General features: G+C 50.4%; 10 non-coding genes and 1 pseudogene across 10 annotated transcripts; all 11 read right to left on the bottom strand.

The window, feature by feature from the left end:
- Positions 1-3780: 3780 nt before the first annotated feature.
- LOC124750780 lies at positions 3781-3899 on the bottom strand (annotated as a pseudogene).
- Positions 3900-5137: 1238 nt separating this feature from the next.
- Positions 5138-5256, bottom strand: LOC124750756. The gene has a single exon (XR_007011926.1). It is a non-coding gene; the product is annotated as a 5S ribosomal RNA (ribosomal RNA).
- Positions 5257-6495: 1239 nt separating this feature from the next.
- On the bottom strand, positions 6496-6614 carry LOC124750755. The gene has a single exon (XR_007011925.1). It is a non-coding gene; the product is annotated as a 5S ribosomal RNA (ribosomal RNA).
- Positions 6615-7853: 1239 nt separating this feature from the next.
- Positions 7854-7972, bottom strand: LOC124750754. The gene has a single exon (XR_007011924.1). It is a non-coding gene; the product is annotated as a 5S ribosomal RNA (ribosomal RNA).
- A 1239-nt stretch (positions 7973-9211) lies between these two features.
- LOC124750753 lies at positions 9212-9330 on the bottom strand. The gene has a single exon (XR_007011923.1). It is a non-coding gene; the product is annotated as a 5S ribosomal RNA (ribosomal RNA).
- Positions 9331-10552: 1222 nt separating this feature from the next.
- On the bottom strand, positions 10553-10671 carry LOC124750751. The gene has a single exon (XR_007011922.1). It is a non-coding gene; the product is annotated as a 5S ribosomal RNA (ribosomal RNA).
- A 5215-nt stretch (positions 10672-15886) lies between these two features.
- Positions 15887-16003, bottom strand: LOC124750779. The gene has a single exon (XR_007011947.1). It is a non-coding gene; the product is annotated as a 5S ribosomal RNA (ribosomal RNA).
- Positions 16004-19174: 3171 nt separating this feature from the next.
- LOC124750778 lies at positions 19175-19293 on the bottom strand. Its single transcript, XR_007011946.1, has one exon. It is a non-coding gene; the product is annotated as a 5S ribosomal RNA (ribosomal RNA).
- A 3178-nt stretch (positions 19294-22471) lies between these two features.
- Positions 22472-22590, bottom strand: LOC124750777. The gene has a single exon (XR_007011945.1). It is a non-coding gene; the product is annotated as a 5S ribosomal RNA (ribosomal RNA).
- Positions 22591-23831: 1241 nt separating this feature from the next.
- On the bottom strand, positions 23832-23950 carry LOC124750773. The gene has a single exon (XR_007011942.1). It is a non-coding gene; the product is annotated as a 5S ribosomal RNA (ribosomal RNA).
- A 1053-nt stretch (positions 23951-25003) lies between these two features.
- LOC124750750 lies at positions 25004-25122 on the bottom strand. The gene has a single exon (XR_007011921.1). It is a non-coding gene; the product is annotated as a 5S ribosomal RNA (ribosomal RNA).
- Between the last annotated feature and the right edge of the window lie 989 nt (positions 25123-26111).

Below are 26111 nucleotides of genomic sequence, written 5' to 3'. Positions count from 1 at the left end.
GTGTTTGCCAAAGGCTAAAGGAGAATATGGGCCAGAACATCTATGTGCATGAATGATGAATGGGGAAGTTATTTAGTGTACTGTGTGAGAGTGGACGCAACAGTTCCACGGAAAATTTGGGGCAGAGAAAGTCTAAAGTTAGAATTTTTGTAAATCGCAAAGGGGTATGCAACGTTTTGGCACATGATGCGCCGAACTTTATAAATGTATATAACTATATCTATACACACGGATACATCAAAGGAATAAACACAGACAACAACAAAAAAAAAAACATACAAAACAACAACAAAAAAAAAAAAATGATTATAGAAGAGAGAGAGAGAGGCAGAGAGAGAGAGAGAGAGAGAGAGAGAGAGAGAGAGAGAGAGAGAGGGGAAAAAAAAACGTACCTTGAATGGAGATGGCGAGAGTACACATTAATTACATGAAATACACTGTTTGACATTTCGCTGTTACCTTGGAACACGTCTTGTATCCTTTGCACTAAATTAAAAACTGATCATTTCCTTTTGCCTGCTTTATTTGGCTATTGGGCACTGGACACTGTATGGCTATGATTGGCACACGTCACTCTCACTTTGGCACTGCTACACGTACCCACTTTCACTCTGCGCGCATTTTCACAACACTTTCGCCATGCACCACTCTTGCCGTCGGGGCTTTGGAGGGATTGGTGGGCGACGTCCTCAGCGACTGGGGTGTGGGTGTTGTGGGAGGGCGTCGGTCACGTCGTGTTGAAGGCGTCTCGGAAGGCGGCGTCCAGCGGGACCTGCAGGAAGTTCTGGAAGGTCTCTCGGTACTTGGAGCGTTGTTTGGCCCTCCTGTGTTCCTCCCACAGGTCCGTGAGGAACTGCGCCTTGTCGGTCTGCCGTTTCGTGACGATGGCGTGTGCCGTCATGGCGATGATCCACATTGTGGCCAGGCGTTTCGCTTTGGGGAAAGGCTTCGCGTCCGGGACAGTGACAGCTGAGACATGTATCGCCCTCTCGTCGGTTCTGTTGATGTGGGCGATCATTTTTCTCGCTGCCGCCCATATTTCCCCGCTCTCTCTGCAGCCAAAACGATGCTCGATGGTGTCGGTCTGGTTGCAGAGCTCGCAGTTTGGGGATTCCCGCATTTTTATGCGTGCCAGTTTTTCGTTTGTCGGCACTGTTTTGTGGATGATTTTATACCACGTGTCCCTGGCGTGCTCAGGAAGTGTCCGTTCCGAGACATTCTTCCAGACCTGTGGCCAGTCATGGTCTGGAAAACTCGTCTCTATTTTGGACTTTCTTGCCTTCCCCCTCAGAGCGCTGTAGATGTTCCTCGCCGTTCTTTGCTGTGGGTTGGCAACGACCGCGGTGATGTAACTCTTGTCGATTGCCATCTGTTTTATGTGCCGCAACTTGAATGGTATGTTCGTAGTGTCTACAGGAGCCTCTTCAGATTCAGGTTTATATTGGTTTATCAGGCTGGACGTTATACTGTTGTTGTTCTGGTTTGCCATTTTCATCGCACGGTGTAGAAGCAGTGCCGCGCATTTCGTCTTAACGTCAGTCAGACCAAGTCCGCCTTCGTCCCTTGACAGGAAACACGTCGCCTGGGAGACCTTGAAGATTTCCCGCCTCCACAGCAAGTAGTACGCCGCACTTCCTATCGCTCGCGCAATTTCCGTCGGAGCACATAGTATTTGCGCCATGTACCACGCTTTCGACAGGATTGTTTCGTTTACTAACTGCACTCTTTGGCTCAGCGTCAGGTTCCGGTTCGCGTGTATCCTCACGAGCCCTCTCGTTGTGTTCAAGACGCTGCGCCAGTTTTGTGCTGCCATTTTCAAAGGGCACTGCTGTAGTTCCACTCCGAGTGCCCTATGGTTGTTTGTCACTCGGTACCACTGTCTCGCTGGTCGCAGTCTGCCGTTGCCTATTGGTAGTAGCACTGTCTTCCTCGGATTCGTTTTGGCACCTGAAGCCTTTTCGAAGGATTCCATGATAGGCTGGATTATTCCTAGTTCTTCTTCGTTTTGGATGAATATGCCCATGTCGTCAGCATAGGCCGTGCATACGATGTTTGTTGCACCCATTGTGTATCCTCCGATTTCGGCTGTTAGTTTCCGTAGTAGTGGGTCGAGGGCTATTGTGAAAAGTGCCATCGATAATGGACATCCTTGCCTGACGGATCTTCCCAGTCTTATTGACTTGGAAGTCCATCCGTTTACTGTTATTTTTGAGGTGGCATTTGTAATGACGTTCTTGATTGTTCTTCCGAATTTTGGTCCGAATCCGAGGCGTGCGATAGTTTTCAGCAGGTACCGGTGACTGATCCTGTCGAAAGCCTTGTGGAAATCGACAGAGATTACGGCTGCGGGTCTCCTCGTTGTTGCTGCGTGGGCTATGATGTCCCTGTATGTGCAGACGGCGTCGAAGATGTTCCTGCCAAGCACTGCGCAGGTTTGCCATGGGCTAATAGCTTTCTGTAGCGCGACCTTGATGTTTGCAGCCAGGCACTTTGCTGCTATTTTGTAGTCTGAATTTAGGAGGGTTATTGGCCGAAAGTCTTCAATTTTGATGGCTGCCTTCGTTTTGGGGATCAGAATCACCGTCCCTTGGAGGAATTTTGATGGCAATTCTGTCCCGTTGAGAACTTCGTTTACTATTTCTGTGATTATTCCGCCGACTGTGCCCCAGAGCGCAGCGTAGAATTCTGATGGGATTCCGTCTGCGCCTGGTGCTCTTCCGTTTCTGCTGTCTTTGATGGCGGCTTTCACCTCATCGTCTGTGACGTTTTCGTTGAGTAGTGCCCGGTCTGCATTGGTAAGGATCCGACGGGTCTCTTGCAGGATCCTCGCCATTTCTCCGTCGTCATTTTCCTCTCCTCGGAACAGGTCGTTGAAGTGGTCTTCGACGTGGCTCATAATGTCTTTCTTCGTCGTTAACCTGTTCCCGTCCTTGTCGACGAGTTGCCTTACTTGTTTGCTACTAGCCCTCTGTCTCTCCCTGTGCAGGTGGTGCAGCGTGGCAGGTTCATCTTCCATTTCGCCGTTTGTCTGGCTACGGGCGACGACTCCTCTCATTTTGTCTCTTTTCAGGCTCAGTATACGTGCTTTGAGTCTTCTTATCCGCGGCAGAAACAGTTCGTCGTCCGCGGGGGCGTCCATTGCGTCTCGTAGGCATCTGGTGTAGAAGTCTGCCGTGTTTCTTTTCCAGAAAGCCTTCTCAGCGCTGTGCCTTATGAGTTCCCGTCTTACTTGCGGTTTGGCGTGTTCTACCCACCACTCAGTAGTGGAAATGTATTCGCCTCGCCGCTCTCTGCATGCCTGGATCGTGTCGGCAATTTCCTGTTTCAGCTTCCCGTCCGTGAGGTGGCTTGTGTTTAGCTTCCACGTTCCTCTACCTGCTGGAAGCTTGCTTCTCGGTAGACGGAGTTTGCACTGATAGGCACAGTGATCTGAGAAGATCACAGGGCAGACTTCTACTTGTGTCACAGAGGTGGCCATCTCTCTGTTTACGTATACTCTATCGATTCTGCTTCTGCCGCGGTTATACAGGTACGTGAACACTGTGTGGTTTTGGTGTAGTAGACGCCAGGTGTCTGCTAATTTTAGACGCCTAACTAGATCCTGCAGTTCGGCGCACAAGTTGGGTACCGGGATCTGGTCTTCGGGTGAAATTACACAGTTGAAGTCACCTGCCAGGACGACGTTGTTGCTGTGAACTAGTAGCTCGCAGATGTCCTCGTTGTAAAATTTGCTCCTGGCACGCTTGTTTTCCGTTCCCGACGGAGCGTAAATGTTTACAAAATCAGTGTCTTCCGGTGTTCCCAGGCGGTCACCCATCCAAGTACTAACCGGGCCCGATGTTGCTTAACTTCGGTGATCGGACGAGAACCGGTGTATTCAACATGGTATGGCCGTTGGCGTCCTTATAATGAGGCCGCACGGCAGAGGAAGCCTTCGCCCCTTCTCCCAACACACGCAATCGCCGTTTTCCGTGGCACATTTGACGCAAAGCACGTCCTTCCACCGCCACGTGGGTGACACGCACAACACAGCTGCTCGTTGCGCCGCCTGTCATTTCTTGTTATCCGGCACAGGGCCGGGCGTCGGGCGGGGGGGGGGGGGGGGCTGCGCGGGGTGTGGCAGTGTCCTGCTGGACCGGCGGAAGCTTTCTCACCTGGCTGACACGCGCCGCGCTTCCAGAAATTTGCGTAATTTGCGCGTTGCATCCTCGCCTGTCGTGTCCCCTCCCCTTCCCTTCCGTCCCGACTTGTCCCGACTTTGCTCGACTGCCGCTCGCTGCCGCTCGGGTCGCGCTCCATATGACCGCACAAGCACGACAAACATCTGCGAGATGGGCGCGGGCCGAACCGGCGTGTCCGAGACGCCGTGTGCGGCCGTTCGGAGCTACTAGAGTAGAGCAGCGCTGCGCTGGAAAGGTGCGAAAACACGGACAGAGGACACAGGAGGTTCAACAAAGCATCCATCTCCTCTAGAGGCGAAAGATAAATTTTTGTTTACAAATTTGCAGATGTGCACTGCTACAAAACAATATGCCCGGACGTGTTTCACAACATTTCTGTCGTTTCATACTGTTTCGTTATTTGCAGACACACTTTGCTAATCTTCCTTGGCACACTCTTCTTCAAACGGAGTTCCTTAATATCGCATCTTACGATAGTTTGAAATCAGTATGGACGCATCTTCGTCACACAAGAAAGGTAGCATGAAAAGAGGGCTGGCAGGGGTAGCGACAAAAAAGCAAAAAATGAAGACAGCCAGAGTTCCCAGGCGGTCGCCGATCCGAATACTAACGTTGTTGCTTATCTTCGGTGATCGGACGAGAACGGCTGTTTTTTTTTTTTTTTTAATTTATGTATTTAGTTAGTTTTTCGAATTTAGCGCCGCTACAAAACAGTTGGCTCTGACGCGTTTCAAGGACACATCTGTCGATTCGTAGTGTTTCGTTAATTCCAACGACTTCCTAGCACTCTTCCTCCGCGCATTCTTGCTCAAACTGAGTTCATTACTGCAATTTCGTGTCTTACATTTAGTACAGTACTTTAAAATGCTTGTGGAAGCATCTTTGTCACACCTGAAAGTTAGTATGAAAAAGAGGGCTGGCAGGTGTAGCGACGCAAAAATTAAAAAATGAGATAGAGCCAACAGCACCCGGTGTTCCCAGGCGGTCACCCATCCAAGTACTAACCGGGCCCGATGTTGCTTAACTTCGGTGATCGGACGAGAACCGGTGTATTCAACATGGTATGGCCGTTGGCGTCCTTATAATGAGGCCGCACGGCAGAGGAAGCCTTCGCCCCTTCTCCCAACACACGCAATCGCCGTTTTCCGTGGCACATTTGACGCAAAGCACGTCCTTCCACCGCCACGTGGGTGACACGCACAACACAGCTGCTCGTTGCGCCGCCTGTCATTTCTTGTTATCCGGCACAGGGCCGGGCGTCGGGCGGGGGGGGGGGGGGGGGCTGCGCGGGGTGTGGCAGTGTCCTGCTGGACCGGCGGAAGCTTTCTCACCTGGCTGACACGCGCCGCGCTTCCAGAAATTTGCGTAATTTGCGCGTTGCATCCTCGCCTGTCGTGTCCCCTCCCCTTCCCTTCCGTCCCGACTTGTCCCGACTTTGCTCGACTGCCGCTCGCTGCCGCTCGGGTCGCGCTCCATATGACCGCACAAGCACGACAAACATCTGCGAGATGGGCGCGGGCCGAACCGGCGTGTCCGAGACGCCGTGTGCGGCCGTTCGGAGCTACTAGAGTAGAGCAGCGCTGCGCTGGAAAGGTGCGAAAACACGGACAGAGGACACAGGAGGTTCAACAAAGCATCCATCTCCTCTAGAGGCGAAAGATAAATTTTTGTTTACAAATTTGCAGATGTGCACTGCTACAAAACAATATGCCCGGACGTGTTTCACAACATTTCTGTCGTTTCATACTGTTTCGTTATTTGCAGACACACTTTGCTAATCTTCCTTGGCACACTCTTCTTCAAACGGAGTTCCTTAATATCGCATCTTACGATAGTTTGAAATCAGTATGGACGCATCTTCGTCACACAAGAAAGGTAGCATGAAAAGAGGGCTGGCAGGGGTAGCGACAAAAAAGCAAAAAATGAAGACAGCCAGAGTTCCCAGGCGGTCGCCGATCCGAATACTAACGTTGTTGCTTATCTTCGGTGATCGGACGAGAACGGCTGTTTTTTTTTTTTTTTTAATTTATGTATTTAGTTAGTTTTTCGAATTTAGCGCCGCTACAAAACAGTTGGCTCTGACGCGTTTCAAGGACACATCTGTCGATTCGTAGTGTTTCGTTAATTCCAACGACTTCCTAGCACTCTTCCTCCGCGCATTCTTGCTCAAACTGAGTTCATTACTGCAATTTCGTGTCTTACATTTAGTACAGTACTTTAAAATGCTTGTGGAAGCATCTTTGTCACACCTGAAAGTTAGTATGAAAAAGAGGGCTGGCAGGTGTAGCGACGCAAAAATTAAAAAATGAGATAGAGCCAACAGCACCCGGTGTTCCCAGGCGGTCACCCATCCAAGTACTAACCGGGCCCGATGTTGCTTAACTTCGGTGATCGGACGAGAACCGGTGTATTCAACATGGTATGGCCGTTGGCGTCCTTATAATGAGGCCGCACGGCAGAGGAAGCCTTCGCCCCTTCTCCCAACACACGCAATCGCCGTTTTCCGTGGCACATTTGACGCAAAGCACGTCCTTCCACCGCCACGTGGGTGACACGCACAACACAGCTGCTCGTTGCGCCGCCTGTCATTTCTTGTTATCCGGCACAGGGCCGGGCGTCGGGCGGGGGGGGGGGGGGGGGCTGCGCGGGGTGTGGCAGTGTCCTGCTGGACCGGCGGAAGCTTTCTCACCTGGCTGACACGCGCCGCGCTTCCAGAAATTTGCGTAATTTGCGCGTTGCATCCTCGCCTGTCGTGTCCCCTCCCCTTCCCTTCCGTCCCGACTTGTCCCGACTTTGCTCGACTGCCGCTCGCTGCCGCTCGGGTCGCGCTCCATATGACCGCACAAGCACGACAAACATCTGCGAGATGGGCGCGGGCCGAACCGGCGTGTCCGAGACGCCGTGTGCGGCCGTTCGGAGCTACTAGAGTAGAGCAGCGCTGCGCTGGAAAGGTGCGAAAACACGGACAGAGGACACAGGAGGTTCAACAAAGCATCCATCTCCTCTAGAGGCGAAAGATAAATTTTTGTTTACAAATTTGCAGATGTGCACTGCTACAAAACAATATGCCCGGACGTGTTTCACAACATTTCTGTCGTTTCATACTGTTTCGTTATTTGCAGACACACTTTGCTAATCTTCCTTGGCACACTCTTCTTCAAACGGAGTTCCTTAATATCGCATCTTACGATAGTTTGAAATCAGTATGGACGCATCTTCGTCACACAAGAAAGGTAGCATGAAAAGAGGGCTGGCAGGGGTAGCGACAAAAAAGCAAAAAATGAAGACAGCCAGAGTTCCCAGGCGGTCGCCGATCCGAATACTAACGTTGTTGCTTATCTTCGGTGATCGGACGAGAACGGCTGTTTTTTTTTTTTTTTTAATTTATGTATTTAGTTAGTTTTTCGAATTTAGCGCCGCTACAAAACAGTTGGCTCTGACGCGTTTCAAGGACACATCTGTCGATTCGTAGTGTTTCGTTAATTCCAACGACTTCCTAGCACTCTTCCTCCGCGCATTCTTGCTCAAACTGAGTTCATTACTGCAATTTCGTGTCTTACATTTAGTACAGTACTTTAAAATGCTTGTGGAAGCATCTTTGTCACACCTGAAAGTTAGTATGAAAAAGAGGGCTGGCAGGTGTAGCGACGCAAAAATTAAAAAATGAGATAGAGCCAACAGCACCCGGTGTTCCCAGGCGGTCACCCATCCAAGTACTAACCGGGCCCGATGTTGCTTAACTTCGGTGATCGGACGAGAACCGGTGTATTCAACATGGTATGGCCGTTGGCGTCCTTATAATGAGGCCGCACGGCAGAGGAAGCCTTCGCCCCTTCTCCCAACACACGCAATCGCCGTTTTCCGTGGCACATTTGACGCAAAGCACGTCCTTCCACCGCCACGTGGGTGACACGCACAACACAGCTGCTCGTTGCGCCGCCTGTCATTTCTTGTTATCCGGCACAGGGCCGGGCGTCGGGCGGGGGGGGGGGGGGGGGGGCTGCGCGGGGTGTGGCAGTGTCCTGCTGGACCGGCGGAAGCTTTCTCACCTGGCTGACACGCGCCGCGCTTCCAGAAATTTGCGTAATTTGCGCGTTGCATCCTCGCCTGTCGTGTCCCCTCCCCTTCCCTTCCGTCCCGACTTGTCCCGACTTTGCTCGACTGCCGCTCGCTGCCGCTCGGGTCGCGCTCCATATGACCGCACAAGCACGACAAACATCTGCGAGATGGGCGCGGGCCGAACCGGCGTGTCCGAGACGCCGTGTGCGGCCGTTCGGAGCTACTAGAGTAGAGCAGCGCTGCGCTGGAAAGGTGCGAAAACACGGACAGAGGACACAGGAGGTTCAACAAAGCATCCATCTCCTCTAGAGGCGAAAGATAAATTTTTGTTTACAAATTTGCAGATGTGCACTGCTACAAAACAATATGCCCGGACGTGTTTCACAACATTTCTGTCGTTTCATACTGTTTCGTTATTTGCAGACACACTTTGCTAATCTTCCTTGGCACACTCTTCTTCAAACGGAGTTCCTTAATATCGCATCTTACGATAGTTTGAAATCAGTATGGACGCATCTTCGTCACACAAGAAAGGTAGCATGAAAAGAGGGCTGGCAGGGGTAGCGACAAAAAAGCAAAAAATGAAGACAGCCAGAGTTCCCAGGCGGTCGCCGATCCGAATACTAACGTTGTTGCTTATCTTCGGTGATCGGACGAGAACGGCTGTTTTTTTTTTTTTTAATTTATGTATTTAGTTAGTTTTTCGAATTTAGCGCCGCTACAAAACAGTTGGCTCTGACGCGTTTCAAGGACACATCTGTCGATTCGTAGTGTTTCGTTAATTCCAACGACTTCCTAGCACTCTTCCTCCGCGCATTCTTGCTCAAACTGAGTTCATTACTGCAATTTCGTGTCTTACATTTAGTACAGTACTTTAAAATGCTTGTGGAAGCATCTTTGTCACACCTGAAAGTTAGTATGAAAAAGAGGGCTGGCAGGTGTAGCGACGCAAAAATTAAAAAATGAGATAGAGCCAACAGCACCCGGTGTTCCCAGGCGGTCACCCATCCAAGTACTAACCGGGCCCGATGTTGCTTAACTTCGGTGATCGGACGAGAACCGGTGTATTCAACATGGTATGGCCGTTGGCGTCCTTATAATGAGGCCGCACGGCAGAGGAAGCCTTCGCCCCTTCTCCCAACACACGCAATCGCCGTTTTCCGTGGCACATTTGACGCAAAGCACGTCCTTCCACCGCCACGTGGGTGACACGCACAACACAGCTGCTCGTTGCGCCGCCTGTCATTTCTTGTTATCCGGCACAGGGCCGGGCGTCGGGCGGGGGGGGGGGGGGGCTGCGCGGGGTGTGGCAGTGTCCTGCTGGACCGGCGGAAGCTTTCTCACCTGGCTGACACGCGCCGCGCTTCCAGAAATTTGCGTAATTTGCGCGTTGCATCCTCGCCTGTCGTGTCCCCTCCCCTTCCCTTCCCGACTTTGCTCGACTGCCGCTCGCTGCCGCTCGGGTCGCGCTCCATATGACCGCACAAGCACGACAAACATCTGCGAGATGGGCGCGGGCCGAACCGGCGTGTCCGAGACGCCGTGTGCGGCCGTTCGGAGCTACTAGAGTAGAGCAGCGCTGCGCTGGAAAGGTGCGAAAACACGGACAGAGGACACAGGAGGTTCAACAAAGCATCCATCTCCTCTAGAGGCGAAAGATAAATTTTTGTTTACAAATTTGCAGATGTGCACTGCTACAAAACAATATGCCCGGACGTGTTTCACAACATTTCTGTCGTTTCATACTGTTTCGTTATTTGCAGACACACTTTGCTAATCTTCCTTGGCACACTCTTCTTCAAACGGAGTTCCTTAATATCGCATCTTACGATAGTTTGAAATCAGTATGGACGCATCTTCGTCACACAAGAAAGGTAGCATGAAAAGAGGGCTGGCAGGGGTAGCGACAAAAAAGCAAAAAATGAAGACAGCCAGAGTTCCCAGGCGGTCGCCGATCCGAATACTAACGTTGTTGCTTATCTTCGGTGATCGGACGAGAACGGCTGTTTTTTTTTTTTTTTAATTTATGTATTTAGTTAGTTTTTCGAATTTAGCGCCGCTACAAAACAGTTGGCTCTGACGCGTTTCAAGGACACATCTGTCGATTCGTAGTGTTTCGTTAATTCCAACGACTTCCTAGCACTCTTCCTCCGCGCATTCTTGCTCAAACTGAGTTCATTACTGCAATTTCGTGTCTTACATTTAGTACAGTACTTTAAAATGCTTGTGGAAGCATCTTTGTCACACCTGAAAGTTAGTATGAAAAAGAGGGCTGGCAGGTGTAGCGACGCAAAAATTAAAAAATGAGATAGAGCCAACAGCACCCGGTGTTCCCAGGCGGTCACCCATCCAAGTACTAACCGGGCCCGATGTTGCTTAACTTCGGTGATCGGACGAGAACCGGTGTATTCAACATGGTATGGCCGTTGGCGTCCTTATAATGAGGCCGCACGGCAGAGGAAGCCTTCGCCCCTTCTCCCAACACACGCAATCGCCGTTTTCCGTGGCACATTTGACGCAAAGCACGTCCTTCCACCGCCACGTGGGTGACACGCACAACACAGCTGCTCGTTGCGCCGCCTGTCATTTCTTGTTATCCGGCACAGGGCCGGGCGTCGGGCGGGGGGGGGGGGGGGGGCTGCGCGGGGTGTGGCAGTGTCCTGCTGGACCGGCGGAAGCTTTCTCACCTGGCTGACACGCGCCGCGCTTCCAGAAATTTGCGTAATTTGCGCGTTGCATCCTCGCCTGTCGTGTCCCCTCCCCTTCCCTTCCGTCCCGACTTGTCCCGACTTTGCTCGACTGCCGCTCGCTGCCGCTCGGGTCGCGCTCCATATGACCGCACAAGCACGACAAACATCTGCGAGATGGGCGCGGGCCGAACCGGCGTGTCCGAGACGCCGTGTGCGGCCGTTCGGAGCTACTAGAGTAGAGCAGCGCTGCGCTGGAAAGGTGCGAAAACACGGACAGAGGACACAGGAGGTTCAACAAAGCATCCATCTCCTCTAGAGGCGAAAGATAAATTTTTGTTTACAAATTTGCAGATGTGCACTGCTACAAAACAATATGCCCGGACGTGTTTCACAACATTTCTGTCGTTTCATACTGTTTCGTTATTTGCAGACACACTTTGCTAATCTTCCTTGGCACACTCTTCTTCAAACGGAGTTCCTTAATATCGCATCTTACGATAGTTTGAAATCAGTATGGACGCATCTTCGTCACACAAGAAAGGTAGCATGAAAAGAGGGCTGGCAGGGGTAGCGACAAAAAAGCAAAAAATGAAGACAGCCAGAGTTCCCAGGCGGTCGCCGATCCGAATACTAACGTTGTTGCTTATCTTCGGTGATCGGACGAGAACGGCTGTTTTTTTTTTTTTTAATTTATGTATTTAGTTAGTTTTTCGAATTTAGCGCCGCTACAAAACAGTTGGCTCTGACGCGTTTCAAGGACACATCTGTCGATTCGTAGTGTTTCGTTAATTCCAACGACTTCCTAGCACTCTTCCTCCGCGCATTCTTGCTCAAACTGAGTTCATTACTGCAATTTCGTGTCTTACATTTAGTACAGTACTTTAAAATGCTTGTGGAAGCATCTTTGTCACACCTGAAAGTTAGTATGAAAAAGAGGGCTGGCAGGTGTAGCGACGCAAAAATTAAAAAATGAGATAGAGCCAACAGCACCTTTTTTTTTTTTTTTTTTAAACGTAATAAACTTTTATTTACAAAATAACAAATACAGTCATGAGATTCCAAGGTATTTTCAATTTCAATTTCAGTTAGTTATCGAGTCTTTTTCTTTTCTTTACTGATATGTAACTTTGTTGCAATTGTCTGTTTCATTATATTTTGTGCATTTGCAGGTAATTTACACTGTTGCACTGATTTGTAAGTCAGTGGAGCAATAATATTTCATTTTTCAGTTTTGTTTGCGTTTTTGTTAAATTTTATGGGTTATTGATTCAAACACTTCTAAGTTCTTTACTTTAGGTCGAGTTTTTGGTCTGGTGCCATTATGTGGCTTGTAGCTATTATTAGAGATGTCTTATTGGCTAAGGCTTACATTTAAGAGACAAAGGACAATGACAAATATGTATGAAAGAATATTATATATATATAGCTAGGTGTCCACGAGATGGTGGTTGAGGGGAAGAGAGCGAGAGAGGGAGAGAGAGAGAAATAGAGAGACAGGGAGAGAGAGAGAGAGAGAGAGAGAGAGAGAGAGAGAGAGAGGGCGATACGGAACACTTTTGAAACATAATTAAAGAATAATTCTATAAGTGGACAACTATATTCTAGATAAGTTTAACATGATTAAATATGGATTGAATATAGATGTTTCTTTTGTTAGTCTACTCACATAGTCATCTTCGGCGTAGTGATGTTTCGCACATTTTTAAGAACGCTACCTGGATATGCCCTATATGTGTAGCCGTAGCACTGCGGACACTGTTGTTGCACTGCACAAATTTTATACCGAACTCACATTTAACACACAACACTTTGGGGGCGTTGGAGGGTCTCTGCATCGGTGACGACGGAGGCGTGGAGGACTAGGGGGGGGCGTGGTGTGGCGGCAGCGGCGTCGGCGGCGTCGGCGGCGCCGGCGGCGGCGGCGGCAGCGGCGGCGGCGACGGCGGCGGCAGCGGTAGCGGCGGCGGCGGCGGCGGCGGCGGAGACGTCGGAGGCGGTCGTGGCGTGTGGGGACGGAGGGCGTCCTTGAAGGCGGCGTCCAGCGCTATCTGAAGGTAGTTCTGGAACGTCTGCCTGTAGTTGTTTTTCCGCTTGGCTCGCTTGTGTTCCTCCCAGAGATCGGTGAGGAACTGCACTCCGTCCGTTTGTTTTTTTGCGATTATGGCGTGCGCTGTCATCGCGAACGTCCACATGGTCGCGACGCGTTTGGGACGTGGGAAACATTTTGCAGCCGGGATCGTGAGGGCTGTGGCTTTTATAGTTCGGTGATCCGCCCTGTTCATGAGCGCCACCATTTTCCTGCATGTCTCCCATATCGCCTGACTTGTCGGACATGTGAAGCGGTGTTCCACGGTGTCGATCTCGTTGCACACTTCGCAGTGCGGCGACTCACGCATGCCGATGCGCGCTAGGCGCTCGTTCGTCGGTATCTTGTTGTGTACGACTTTGTACCACGTGTCTCTAGCTTCCGGGGGTATGGCTTTCTCAGAGAGATTCTTCCAGACTTGTGGCCAGTCGTGGTCTGGAAGATTCGTCTCTGTTCTGCTTCTTCCTTGTTTGCCTCTCAGTGCACGATAGATTTTCGCTGCAGTTCTCATCTCTTTCACTGCTAGCGTGGATGAGATGTAGCTACTGTCCATTACTATCTGCTTCAAGTAGCGCATCTTGTAGGGTATTCTACTGACATCTACCGGCGCTTCCCCGGAATCGGGTCTGTGTTCTTTTAGTAGAGACGACGTGGTACAGTCTACACTTCTGTCCTCCATTTGTAGAGCTCGGTGGAGCAACAGTGCCGCGCATTTTCTCGTGACATCTATCAGGCCCAGCCCCCCTTCTTCTCTAGGGAGGGTGCTGGTGGCTTGCGACACTTTGAGAATTTCCCGCCTCCACAGCAGGTAGTATACAGCGCTTCCTATAGACTTCCCTATTTCTGTTGGTACGTTCATGACTTGTGCCATGTACCAAGCCTTCGCCAGGATCGTTTCGTTGATCAGCTGTGCTTTCTGATCCAACGTCAGGTTTCTGTTGGCGTGTGTCCTGACGAGTCCTCTCGTGGTGTTCAGGATGTTCCGCCAGTTCTCTGCGGCCATTTTGAGTGGGCAGGCCTGCAGCTGAACACCTAGAACTTTATATGTGTCGGTCACCTGGTACCATGGTCTGGCCTCTCTCAGTTTCCCGTTCCCTATCGGGACGAGCACGGTTTTTTTGGGGTTGGTTTTCGCCCCAGATGCCTTCCCAAAAGACTCTATTATTGGGAGGACTTTGTCGATGTCCTCTTTACCGTCCACGAAAATGCTCAAGTCATCGGCATATGCCATACATGTCACGTTTATATCGTTCAGCTTGTAGCCGTTGACGGTGGCAGCGAGTTTCCTGAGGACTGGGTCGAGGGCTACTGTGAATAGTGCCATCGACAGTGGGCACCCTTGCCTCACAGATTTCCCCAGTTTTATCGGCGTAGATGTCCAGCCGTTTACAGTAACTCTTGACGTGGCATTTGTTAACATGTTTTTGATGACTTGAGCGAATTCGGAGCCAAAACCCAGTCTTGCCAAGGTCTTCAGCAGGTACCGGTGACCGATCCTGTCGAAGGCCTTTTGGAAGTCTACAGAGATGATCGCTGCAGTCGCTCTGTTGGATGCGGCGTGGGCTATAACGTCTCTGTACGTGCAGACGGCGTCGAAAATGTTTCTGCCTAACACTGCACATGTCTGCCATGGGCTGATTGCTTTTTTGAGGGCGAGCTTCATATTTTCCGCGACGCATTTCGCTACGAGCTTGTAGTCCGCATTTAGGAGGGTAATTGGGCGGAAGTCTGTTAACGTTTTTGGCGCCTTATTTTTCGGTACCAAAGTGATGGTCCCTTCCAGGAACGGAGGTGGTATCTCCTTCCCGTCTAGAATTTCGTTCACAATTTCTGTTATTATTCCACCTACTTTGTCCCAGCAGGTGGCGTAGAATTCTGACGGTAATCCGTCCGCTCCTGGGGCTTTGCCGTTGGCGCAGGTTTTGAGGACGGCTCTCACTTCATCCTCTGACACAGCTTCCGTCAGCAAAGCGCGATCGGTGTCGTTCAGCCGTCTGCGCGTTCCTTGTAGTAGTTTTGCTGTTTCTGCGTCATCTGGTTCCTCTGCCTTGAAGAGATCAGAGAAGTGGTCTTCTACGTGACGCATCATGTCCCTCCTAGTTGTTATTTTGCGGCCAGCTGCGTCGCTAAGCTCTCTTACAGCTCTGTTTTGTGCCCTCTCCCTCTCTCTATGCAGGTGGTGCAGTGTGGCAGGTTCGTCTTCAGTGGCGCCGTGTGTCTGGCTGCGGACGACGACGCCTTTCATCTGTTGACGCCTGATATTCAGTAGTCGCGCCTTTATTCCTCTCACTCGCGTGAGAAGCAGGTCGTCGTCTGGAGGACAGTTGAGCGCGTCCTTCAGACACTGCGTGTAAAAGTCTGCCGTGCTCTTCCTCCAGAAAGCCTTTTCCGCACTGTGCCTTATCAGCGTCTTCCTTATGTGTGGTTTTCCAGATGCGACCCACCATTGTGTGGTGGACGGATATTGTTGTCGCGTCTGTAAACTTTCTTCTAGTGTGAGCGCTATCTCCTGCTGTAGTTTGGCGTCACTTAGATGTTCCGTGTTAAGTTTCCACGCTGATCTTCCTCCTGATATTTTATTCGTTGGCAGCTGGAGCTTGCAAATGTAGGCACAGTGGTCGGAGAAGATCACAGGGCAGACTTCCACACGTGACACAGAGGTGGCCAACTCTCTGGTCACATAAATCCTGTCAAGCCTGCTTCTTCCGCGGTTGTGGAAGTACGTGAATTCCGTTGTGTTGGGATATAATAGACGCCAAGAATCACGTAGATTCAGTTTTCTTAGCAGTTCCTGCAGCTCCATGCACAGATTAGGTACCGGGACTTGATCTTCTGGAGCAGACACGCAGTTGAAATCGCCTCCCAGCACAACATTGCTGCACCCGGTGTTCCCAGGCGGTCACCCATCCAAGTACTAACCGGGCCCGATGTTGCTTAACTTCGGTGATCGGACGAGAACCGGTGTATTCAACATGGTATGGCCGTTGGCGTCCTTATAATGAGGCCGCACGGCAGAGGAAGCCTTCGCCCCTTCTCCCAACACACGCAATCGCCGTTTTCCGTGGCACATTTGACGCAAAGCACGTCCTTCCACCGCCACGTGGGTGACACGCACAACACAGCTGCTCGTTGCGCCGCCTGTCATTTCTTGTTATCCGGCACAGGGCCGGGCGTCGGGCGGGGGGGGGGGGGGGCTGCGCGGGGTGTGGCAGTGTCCTGCTGGACCGGCGGAAGCTTTCTCACCTGGCTGACACGCGCCGCGCTTCCAGAAATTTGCGTAATTTGCGCGTTGCATCCTCGCCTGTCGTGTCCCCTCCCCTTCCCTTCCGTCCCGACTTGTCCCGACTTTGCTCGACTGCCGCTCGCTGCCGCTCGGGTCGCGCTCCATATGACCGCACAAGCACGACAAACATCTGCGAGATGGGCGCGGGCCGAACCGGCGTGTCCGAGACGCCGTGTGCGGCCGTTCGGAGCTACTAGAGTAGAGCAGCGCTGCGCTGGAAAGGTGCGAAAACACGGACAGAGGACACAGGAGGTTCAACAAAGCATCCATCTCCTCTAGAGGCGAAAGATAAATTTTTGTTTACAAATTTGCAGATGTGCACTGCTACAAAACAATATGCCCGGACGTGTTTCACAACATTTCTGTCGTTTCATACTGTTTCGTTATTTGCAGACACACTTTGCTAATCTTCCTTGGCACACTCTTCTTCAAACGGAGTTCCTTAATATCGCATCTTACGATAGTTTGAAATCAGTATGGACGCATCTTCGTCACACAAGAAAGGTAGCATGAAAAGAGGGCTGGCAGGGGTAGCGACAAAAAAGCAAAAAATGAAGACAGCCAGAGTTCCCAGGCGGTCGCCGATCCGAATACTAACGTTGTTGCTTATCTTCGGTGATCGGACGAGAACGGCTGTTTTTTTTTTTTTTTAATTTATGTATTTAGTTAGTTTTTCGAATTTAGCGCCGCTACAAAACAGTTGGCTCTGACGCGTTTCAAGGACACATCTGTCGATTCGTAGTGTTTCGTTAATTCCAACGACTTCCTAGCACTCTTCCTCCGCGCATTCTTGCTCAAACTGAGTTCATTACTGCAATTTCGTGTCTTACATTTAGTACAGTACTTTAAAATGCTTGTGGAAGCATCTTTGTCACACCTGAAAGTTAGTATGAAAAAGAGGGCTGGCAGGTGTAGCGACGCAAAAATTAAAAAATGAGATAGAGCCAACAGCACCTTTTTTTTTTTTTTTGTAACGTATATAAACTTTTATTTACAAATTGTAACAATTACAAGTCTTTACATTAAATGGTGTACTTGATTATTGAACGGTGATATTCACTGTCTAGGTTTCTGTTCTGATTGTTCTTTTGATAGTTCTTGGTCGAGTTACAACACGTTTATTCACTGAGTGTCCTTCATGTAGATTTTCCTGTTTGATTTTTTTTTTTTTATGTCTTTTAATTTCAAAGCTTGCGTTATTTCTATATATATATATTTTTTTTTTTTGAATTTACATGAAAAAAAGGGAAAATTAAAAATTTGCTTCTATGCTATTTGAAATGCACCTATTTTGGCATGTTTGCTATATGTACCCAGAGGCGAAAAGGGGATTATAAACCAGAAACATCTATGTGATTAAATTTGTGAATGCCAGGGATTATTAGTCGCAGAGAGGCATGCTACGATTGGCACATGATGGGCCGAGATTTACAACAAAACAAAAAGCAAAAAGGAACAACAAACAGACAAATAAACAAAAAACAATGAAACAACAAAAAAAACAAGTCAATAAGCAAATGAACTGAAGACATAAGAGAAAGGAAAAGCGTACCTTGAGTGGAGAGAGAGAGAGCGAGAGAGAGAGAGAGAGAGAGAGTGAGTGAGAGAACACATTAATTACATGCAATACACTGTATGACATTTTGTTGTTTTCTTGGGGCACTTTGTAACCTTTTCACTAAATTTATCTCTGACCATTTCCTTGCCTGCTTTTATGTGGCAATTGGACACTGTATCACTACAATTGGCACACGTCACTCACTTTTGCACTGCTTCACATATAAACTTTCACTATGTGCACATTTCGTAAAAACGCTTTCCGCGCTGCACCACTCTTGCCGTCGGGGCTTTGGAGGGATCGGTGGGCGACGTCCTCAGCGACTGGGGTGTGGGTGTTGTGGGAGGGCGTCGGTCACGTCGTGTTGAAGGCGTCTCGGAAGGCGGCGTCCAGCGGGACCTGCAGGAAGTTCTGGAAGGTCTCGCGGTACTTGGAGTGTTGTTTGGCCCTCCTGTGTTCCTCCCACAGGTCCGTGAGGAACTGCGCCTTGTCGGTCTGCCGTTTCGTGACGATGGCGTGTGCCGTCATGGCGATGATCCACATTGTGGCCAGGCGTTTTGCTTTGGGGAAAGGCTTCGCGTCCGGGACAGTGACAGCTGAGACATGTATCGCCCTCTCGTCGGTTCTGTTGATGTGGGCGATCATTTTTCTCGCTGCCGCCCATATTTCCCCGCTCTCTCTGCAGCCAAAACGATGTTCGATGGTGTCGGTCTGGTTGCAGAGCTCGCAGTTTGGGGATTCCCGCATTTTTATGCGTGCCAGTTTTTCGTTTGTCGGCACTGTTTTGTGGATGATTTTATACCACGTGTCCCTGGCGTGCTCAGGAAGTGTCCGTTCCGAGACATTCTTCCAGACCTGTGGCCAGTCATGGTCTGGAAAACTCGTCTCTATTTTGGACTTTCTTGCCTTCCCCCTCAGAGCGCTGTAGATGTTCCTCGCCGTTCTTTGCTGTGGGTTGGCAACGACCGCGGTGCTGTAACTCTTGTCGATTGCCATCTGTTTTATGTGCCGCAACTTGAATGGTATGTGCGTGGTGTCTACAGGAGCCTCTTCAGATTCAGGTTTATATTGGTTTATCAGGCTGGACGTTATACTGTTGTTGTTCTGGTTTGCCATTTTCATCGCACGGTGTAGAAGCAGTGCCGCGCATTTCGTCTTAACGTCAGTCAGACCGAGTCCGCCTTCGTCCCTTGACAGGAAACACGTCGCCTGGGAGACCTTGAAGATTTCCCGCCTCCACAGCAAGTAGTACGCCGCACTTCCTATCGCTCGCGCAATTTCCGTCGGAGCACATAGTATTTGCGCCATGTACCACGCTTTCGACAGCCCCCAGTGTTCCCAGGCGGTCACCCATCCAAGTACTAACCGGGCCCGATGTTGCTTAACTTCGGTGATCGGACGAGAACCGGTGTATTCAACATGGTATGGCCGTTGGCGTCCTTATAATGAGGCCGCACGGCAGAGGAAGCCTTCGCCCCTTCTCCCAACACACGCAATCGCCGTTTTCCGTGGCACATTTGACGCAAAGCACGTCCTTCCACCGCCACGTGGGTGACACGCACAACACAGCTGCTCGTTGCGCCGCCTGTCATTTCTTGTTATCCGGCACAGGGCCGGGCGTCGGGCGGGGGGGGGGGGGGGGGGGGCTGCGCGGGGTGTGGCAGTGTCCTGCTGGACCGGCGGAAGCTTTCTCACCTGGCTGACACGCGCCGCGCTTCCAGAAATTTGCGTAATTTGCGCGTTGCATCCTCGCCTGTCGTGTCCCCTCCCCTTCCCTTCCGTCCCGACTTGTCCCGACTTTGCTCGACTGCCGCTCGCTGCCGCTCGGGTCGCGCTCCATATGACCGCACAAGCACGACAAACATCTGCGAGATGGGCGCGGGCCGAACCGGCGTGTCCGAGACGCCGTGTGCGGCCGTTCGGAGCTACTAGAGTAGAGCAGCGCTGCGCTGGAAAGGTGCGAAAACACGGACAGAGGACACAGGAGGTTCAACAAAGCATCCATCTCCTCTAGAGGCGAAAGATAAATTTTTGTTTACAAATTTGCAGATGTGCACTGCTACAAAACAATATGCCCGGACGTGTTTCACAACATTTCTGTCGTTTCATACTGTTTCGTTATTTGCAGACACACTTTGCTAATCTTCCTTGGCACACTCTTCTTCAAACGGAGTTCCTTAATATCGCATCTTACGATAGTTTGAAATCAGTATGGACGCATCTTCGTCACACAAGAAAGGTAGCATGAAAAGAGGGCTGGCAGGGGTAGCGACAAAAAAGCAAAAAATGAAGACAGCCAGAGTTCCCAGGCGGTCGCCGATCCGAATACTAACGTTGTTGCTTATCTTCGGTGATCGGACGAGAACGGCTGTTTTTTTTTTTTTTTAATTTATGTATTTAGTTAGTTTTTCGAATTTAGCGCCGCTACAAAACAGTTGGCTCTGACGCGTTTCAAGGACACATCTGTCGATTCGTAGTGTTTCGTTAATTCCAACGACTTCCTAGCACTCTTCCTCCGCGCATTCTTGCTCAAACTGAGTTCATTACTGCAATTTCGTGTCTTACATTTAGTACAGTACTTTAAAATGCTTGTGGAAGCATCTTTGTCACACCTGAAAGTTAGTATGAAAAAGAGGGCTGGCAGGTGTAGCGACGCAAAAATTAAAAAATGAGATAGAGCCAACAGCACCTTTTTTTTTTTTTTTGTAACGTATATAAACTTTTATTTACAAATTGTAACAATTACAAGTCTTTACATTAAATGGTGTACTTGATTATTGAACGGTGATATTCACTGTCTAGGTTTCTGTTCTGATTGTTCTTTTGATAGTTCTTGGTCGAGTTACAACACGTTTATTCACTGAGTGTCCTTCATGTAGATTTTCCTGTTTGATTTTTTTTTTTTTATGTCTTTTAATTTCAAAGCTTGCGTTATTTCTATATATATATATTTTTTTTTTTTGAATTTACATGAAAAAAAGGGAAAATTAAAAATTTGCTTCTATGCTATTTGAAATGCACCTATTTTGGCATGTTTGCTATATGTACCCAGAGGCGAAAAGGGGATTATAAACCAGAAACATCTATGTGATTAAATTTGTGAATGCCAGGGATTATTAGTCGCAGAGAGGCATGCTACGATTGGCACATGATGGGCCGAGATTTACAACAAAACAAAAAGCAAAAAGGAACAACAAACAGACAAATAAACAAAAAACAATGAAACAACAAAAAAAACAAGTCAATAAGCAAATGAACTGAAGACATAAGAGAAAGGAAAAGCGTACCTTGAGTGGAGAGAGAGAGAGCGAGAGAGAGAGAGAGAGAGAGAGAGAGTGAGTGAGAGAACACATTAATTACATGCAATACACTGTATGACATTTTGTTGTTTTCTTGGGGCACTTTGTAACCTTTTCACTAAATTTATCTCTGACCATTTCCTTGCCTGCTTTTATGTGGCAATTGGACACTGTATCACTACAATTGGCACACGTCACTCACTTTTGCACTGCTTCACATATAAACTTTCACTATGTGCACATTTCGTAAAAACGCTTTCCGCGCTGCACCACTCTTGCCGTCGGGGCTTTGGAGGGATCGGTGGGCGACGTCCTCAGCGACTGGGGTGTGGGTGTTGTGGGAGGGCGTCGGTCACGTCGTGTTGAAGGCGTCTCGGAAGGCGGCGTCCAGCGGGACCTGCAGGAAGTTCTGGAAGGTCTCGCGGTACTTGGAGTGTTGTTTGGCCCTCCTGTGTTCCTCCCACAGGTCCGTGAGGAACTGCGCCTTGTCGGTCTGCCGTTTCGTGACGATGGCGTGTGCCGTCATGGCGATGATCCACATTGTGGCCAGGCGTTTTGCTTTGGGGAAAGGCTTCGCGTCCGGGACAGTGACAGCTGAGACATGTATCGCCCTCTCGTCGGTTCTGTTGATGTGGGCGATCATTTTTCTCGCTGCCGCCCATATTTCCCCGCTCTCTCTGCAGCCAAAACGATGTTCGATGGTGTCGGTCTGGTTGCAGAGCTCGCAGTTTGGGGATTCCCGCATTTTTATGCGTGCCAGTTTTTCGTTTGTCGGCACTGTTTTGTGGATGATTTTATACCACGTGTCCCTGGCGTGCTCAGGAAGTGTCCGTTCCGAGACATTCTTCCAGACCTGTGGCCAGTCATGGTCTGGAAAACTCGTCTCTATTTTGGACTTTCTTGCCTTCCCCCTCAGAGCGCTGTAGATGTTCCTCGCCGTTCTTTGCTGTGGGTTGGCAACGACCGCGGTGCTGTAACTCTTGTCGATTGCCATCTGTTTTATGTGCCGCAACTTGAATGGTATGTGCGTGGTGTCTACAGGAGCCTCTTCAGATTCAGGTTTATATTGGTTTATCAGGCTGGACGTTATACTGTTGTTGTTCTGGTTTGCCATTTTCATCGCACGGTGTAGAAGCAGTGCCGCGCATTTCGTCTTAACGTCAGTCAGACCGAGTCCGCCTTCGTCCCTTGACAGGAAACACGTCGCCTGGGAGACCTTGAAGATTTCCCGCCTCCACAGCAAGTAGTACGCCGCACTTCCTATCGCTCGCGCAATTTCCGTCGGAGCACATAGTATTTGCGCCATGTACCACGCTTTCGACAGCCCCCAGTGTTCCCAGGCGGTCACCCATCCAAGTACTAACCGGGCCCGATGTTGCTTAACTTCGGTGATCGGACGAGAACCGGTGTATTCAACATGGTATGGCCGTTGGCGTCCTTATAATGAGGCCGCACGGCAGAGGAAGCCTTCGCCCCTTCTCCCAACACACGCAATCGCCGTTTTCCGTGGCACATTTGACGCAAAGCACGTCCTTCCACCGCCACGTGGGTGACACGCACAACACAGCTGCTCGTTGCGCCGCCTGTCATTTCTTGTTATCCGGCACAGGGCCGGGCGTCGGGCGGGGGGGGGGGGGGGGGGGGCTGCGCGGGGTGTGGCAGTGTCCTGCTGGACCGGCGGAAGCTTTCTCACCTGGCTGACACGCGCCGCGCTTCCAGAAATTTGCGTAATTTGCGCGTTGCATCCTCGCCTGTCGTGTCCCCTCCCCTTCCCTTCCGTCCCGACTTGTCCCGACTTTGCTCGACTGCCGCTCGCTGCCGCTCGGGTCGCGCTCCATATGACCGCACAAGCACGACAAACATCTGCGAGATGGGCGCGGGCCGAACCGGCGTGTCCGAGACGCCGTGTGCGGCCGTTCGGAGCTACTAGAGTAGAGCAGCGCTGCGCTGGAAAGGTGCGAAAACACGGACAGAGGACACAGGAGGTTCAACAAAGCATCCATCTCCTCTAGAGGCGAAAGATAAATTTTTGTTTACAAATTTGCAGATGTGCACTGCTACAAAACAATATGCCCGGACGTGTTTCACAACATTTCTGTCGTTTCATACTGTTTCGTTATTTGCAGACACACTTTGCTAATCTTCCTTGGCACACTCTTCTTCAAACGGAGTTCCTTAATATCGCATCTTACGATAGTTTGAAATCAGTATGGACGCATCTTCGTCACACAAGAAAGGTAGCATGAAAAGAGGGCTGGCAGGGGTAGCGACAAAAAAGCAAAAAATGAAGACAGCCAGAGTTCCCAGGCGGTCGCCGATCCGAATACTAACGTTGTTGCTTATCTTCGGTGATCGGACGAGAACGGCTGTTTTTTTTTTTTTTTAATTTATGTATTTAGTTAGTTTTTCGAATTTAGCGCCGCTACAAAACAGTTGGCTCTGACGCGTTTCAAGGACACATCTGTCGATTCGTAGTGTTTCGTTAATTCCAACGACTTCCTAGCACTCTTCCTCCGCGCATTCTTGCTCAAACTGAGTTCATTACTGCAATTTCGTGTCTTACATTTAGTACAGTACTTTAAAATGCTTGTGGAAGCATCTTTGTCACACCTGAAAGTTAGTATGAAAAAGAGGGCTGGCAGGTGTAGCGACGCAAAAATTAAAAAATGAGATAGAGCCAACAGCACCCAGTGTTCCCAGGCGGTCACCCATCCAAGTACTAACCGGGCCCGATGTTGCTTAACTTCGGTGATCGGACGAGAACCGGTGTATTCAACATGGTATGGCCGTTGGCGTCCTTATAATGAGGCCGCACGGCAGAGGAAGCCTTCGCCCCTTCTCCCAACACACGCAATCGCCGTTTTCCGTGGCACATTTGACGCAAAGCACGTCCTTCCACCGCCACGTGGGTGACACGCACAACACAGCTGCTCGTTGCGCCGCCTGTCATTTCTTGTTATCCGGCACAGGGCCGGGCGTCGGGCGGGGGGGGGGGGGGGGGGGGGGGCTGCGCGGGGTGTGGCAGTGTCCTGCTGGACCGGCGGAAGCTTTCTCACCTGGCTGACACGCGCCGCGCTTCCAGAAATTTGCGTAATTTGCGCGTTGCATCCTCGCCTGTCGTGTCCCCTCCCCTTCCCTTCCGTCCCGACTTGTCCCGACTTTGCTCGACTGCCGCTCGCTGCCGCTCGGGTCGTGGCCCATATGACAGTACAAGCACGACAAACATCTGCGAGACGGCCGTGGGCCTAACGGGCGTGTCCGAGACGCCGTTTGCGGCGGGTAGGGCAGCGCCGTGCCGTGGAAAGGTGCGAAAACAGGGACGCAGGACACAGGAGGGTCGCCAAAGCATCCATCTCTTCTAGCGACGAAAGAGAAATTTTTGTTTACAAATCTGCAGCCGTACAATGCAACAAAACAATAAGCCCTGACGTATTTCAGAACGTATCTGTCGGTTCGTACTGTTTTGTTATCTCCAGAGACTCTTTGGAAATCTTCCTTGGCACATTCTTCTTCGAGCTGAGGCCATTAATATCGTATCTTATGTTTATTACAGTCGTTTATTTTCAATTTCTTTTTGTTGGAACTTTGCACTGCTACGAAACAGTAGGAGGCCCGGGCTTATTTCAGATCACATCTGTCGATTCGTAGTGTTTCGTTATTGTCAAGGATTTCTTGGCACGTTTAAATTGCTGAAGGAAGCATCTTTGTCACAACGGAAAGGTAGTATGAAAAGAGGGCTGGCAGGGGTAGCGATGCAAAAAGGAGAAAATGTAAGGGATCCAACAGCACCTTTCTTTTTTTATTGGGCTGCCAGGGGTAGCGACATAATAACAAAAAAAAAGAAGGGAGCCAACAGCACCCGGGTTTCCCAGGCGGTCACCCATCCAAGTACTAACCGGGCCCAATGATGCTTAACTTCGGTGATCGGACGAGAACCGGTGCAATCATCATGGTATGGCCGTTGGCACTCATGTAATGTAGGAGCACGGCAGAATACGCGTTCGGCTTCTCTCCCAATACACAAAATGTTAGTTTTCCGCCGCATTTGACGAAAGCACTTCCTTCCGCAACAGCCGGCTCCTCGAGGACGGCGCGGGGGGCGCGCCCGGCGTCCCAGCGGAGCGACGGCCGAATTAGCGGGCGCACCGCCGCGTGTGTGAGACGCACTGCTGCTCGTTGCACGTCCTGTCATTCGCTGGGCGCGTGCAGCCTTCGACACTAGCGGAGGGCGCATCTTGTCCCTGGTGTCCAGCGGAGGGCCTGTGCGGGGTGTGGCAGTGTCGTGCTGGAGGGCGCCACTGGTAGCGATGTGGGCTTCCTCGCCTCGCCTCGCCTCGCCTCACACCAGGTGTCTGCGTAGTTCGCAGTGCATTCGCACCATTCCTATCCCTGTCCCCGTCCCGACTTGTCCCGACTTTGCTCGACTGCCGCTCGCTGCCGCTCGGGTCGTGGCCCATATGACAGTACAAGCACGACAAACATCTGCGAGACGGCCGTGGGCCTAACGGGCGTGTCCGAGACGCCGTTTGCGGCGGGTAGGGCAGCGCCGTGCCGTGGAAAGGTGCGAAAACAGGGACGCAGGACACAGGAGGGTCGCCAAAGCATCCATCTCTTCTAGCGACGAAAGAGAAATTTTTGTTTACAAATCTGCAGCCGTACAATGCAACAAAACAATAAGCCCTGACGTATTTCAGAACGTATCTGTCGGTTCGTACTGTTTTGTTATCTCCAGAGACTCTTTGGAAATCTTCCTTGGCACATTCTTCTTCGAGCTGAGGCCATTAATATCGTATCTTATGTTTATTACAGTCGTTTATTTTCAATTTCTTTTTGTTGGAACTTTGCACTGCTACGAAACAGTAGGAGGCCCGGGCTTATTTCAGATCACATCTGTCGATTCGTAGTGTTTCGTTATTGTCAAGGATTTCTTGGCACGTTTAAATTGCTGAAGGAAG

Source organism: Schistocerca piceifrons, unplaced genomic scaffold (assembly GCF_021461385.2).
Source record: "Schistocerca piceifrons isolate TAMUIC-IGC-003096 unplaced genomic scaffold, iqSchPice1.1 HiC_scaffold_445, whole genome shotgun sequence".
Classification (NCBI taxonomy): domain Eukaryota; kingdom Metazoa; phylum Arthropoda; class Insecta; order Orthoptera; family Acrididae; genus Schistocerca; species Schistocerca piceifrons.
This window is presented reverse-complemented; position numbering and strand designations above follow the sequence as displayed.